Source organism: Triticum aestivum, chromosome 1B (assembly GCF_018294505.1).
Source record: "Triticum aestivum cultivar Chinese Spring chromosome 1B, IWGSC CS RefSeq v2.1, whole genome shotgun sequence".
NCBI lineage: Eukaryota > Viridiplantae > Streptophyta > Magnoliopsida > Poales > Poaceae > Triticum > Triticum aestivum.
In genome coordinates, this window is record NC_057795.1 from 11460073 (window position 1) to 11462586 (window position 2514).

Here is a 2514-nt window from a genome sequence, read left to right on the forward strand (position 1 = left end):
ACTTGCACGGATCTTAAAGCAAAAAATGGATGGCTGGATAGAGAGGGCCTGGGTGCATATGCTCTAAAATATATTTTCGAAGAGGAGGGCACGACCTGTTGCTTGGTGGCCACATCCGGCAGAGAGGAGAGAGGCGGCTTTGTGACGGATCTTGCACGCGGCCCTCCGGCCAGATGGCTGACGAGCTACTGGGTCGCCAGCCACTAGCAGAAGCAGGTCGTCTTTTCCACCTCCTATACAGAATGCTGACACCGAGCCTCTCAGCCCCTCTGCCTCCTCTGGCTCCTTTGTATTGTGAAGCTCGAATGAAATGGCAATGGCAACGGAAAGTTCAATTATCGGTCTGATGCAAATTTTGTACTGCAATGTCAATGTTTGATTATAAATTACTCCGTGATTCTGCAATATTTTGCTATGTTATTTTTGTTTGGTCGTTGTGTGATTCAGTTTTCTTGCATCTAATTTTGCACGTTTCAACATGTCGCCACTTGACCTTCAGCTAGTTGGAAATTTGCAATGAATGTGATCTACTTTATCTCCATTTCTCAGATCTTGTTAATTAAGTTCTGTGATTGGATGTCATGTTTGCTGAATGATATCCTTCTGTGGACAATTCTTGTGCTGAGATTTTTCTGGTTGTGATTGTTCATGTCTTCATGATAATTCTTGTGGATCAGAAACTTGCAGTTGACAATTACAGTAGATACTTTACAGCATTTACAACATGAAGTTGTACTGTACATTATAAGAGAAACAAGTACTGTGATTAAACTTGTGCTGTGGTCAGCCTATGAGAGTATGTAACAGGACACACTTTAAGGCTATTATTTTCTGTACCGTCTTACACCGCTATTAACTGACAGAATGCGCAATTTGGTGTCAGCAACACAGTCCCTGTTACTCCCGACCTCCCTTTTCGCCCGCAGCAACAAAGCTTCTCCCAACACCAAGCTGTTGTCTGTGGCGTCCTCTTAGGCACTGTCGAACTGTTGTTGGTGCGCTGCTACTACAATTCAGCTTGAGTGTGAGAGGAAAAAGATTTCTAAGACAGATTAGCTGTTCTTGTTGTCCTTGGTTTTTTTGGTCTTAAATTATTTCCATTTCTAGGAAGTGTGTGTTGGTCGTGCATGTAGCACGCGAAGTGTATGTGTTTTGTTGTGCATAATTTTCTTGATTTTCAATAGCACGCGAAGTTCATGTTTCAGAAATTCCGAAGTTCACGTGTACCACGTACAGAAGAAATTCATCAAATGAGAAAAAGGGACCGCCTAGGCAATTTCACCAAAAGCAAAAAATGTATAGTATGTCGCGACAAGAAAAAAATCAAAAGTTCAAAAGATGTAACATAGTGATTTCGAGAAAAATGGAAAAAACCATAATTTTGTTTTGTATGTTTAACCATTTCTAAACAATACTTAGAAGTTCAAATTAAAAAACAAGGTGGTTTGATGTTTATTACAAACCTATGATTTCCCCGTTTATAAAAAGGCACAAAGGTTCAAATCTAAATAACAGTGATGTTCAAATGTTTATTATGAAAAAGAAAGAAGGTCAAAGTAAAAAAATAATGCATTTCAAAAAGTTATAAAAAATGGGTTTTCCCATTTATATAAAAAAGACACCATTTGATCTTTTAACATTAAAAAATATATAGAGGTCCAAAGCCTTCACCATTGAAGTTAGTGTATAGAACAAGGGCCATATTCACAGAAAATATTAATTTTGTATGTTCGGAAATGGTGTGTTGAGAAATCAATAAAATTGGAAAATCCAAATCTCCTGATTGGCACATCATAAGAAATTCAAACAAAAATAACTGATTAGTTCAAAAAAAACATAAAACTTTGAAGCAGATACTTAAACATTTCTAAATAGAAAAAGAAAAAGTTCAAATTTTCAAAATAGAGCAATTCAAATTTAAAGTTCAAATATGGTTTATAAAAATAGAGCCTTCATCATAAGAAAGGATTTTCACCATTTCTAAATAAGAAACACGGGAAGTTCAAATTTAAATAACGTATAGGTTCAATATTTATTACAAACCTACGATTTTTCTGTTACAAAAATAATAATCCAAGAAGTCCAAATTACAAAAATAGAGAAGTTCGATACTTATAAAAAAACTTAAGTTTTGCTTGTTATTAAAGAAATAAAATCATGAAGTTCAGAATTATGGAATGTATACACAAAACTCAAATTATTTCCGTTTCTAGGAAAAATAATAGTATGAAGTTCAATCTTAAAAAAAATTGTGTGATTCTTATTTAAAAACCATATTTTCTTTGTTTTTCACGTGAAAGTTGCGTGGTTTCAATAACTTTCCATGGGTATATCATTTGCTCAATTCCGGGTAAGTGGTTGGGGAGTTACGGGTAAAAAAACACGGGAAAAACAGAGTGACGTTCAAAAAGAGCTGCTCCAAAAGTTCAACCTCTTCACGAAGTGCATTTTTGGAGACTTCTGTTTTTCCGATGAAGGCAGAACGCATGATCTCAGAAGTTGAGGTTGATAACT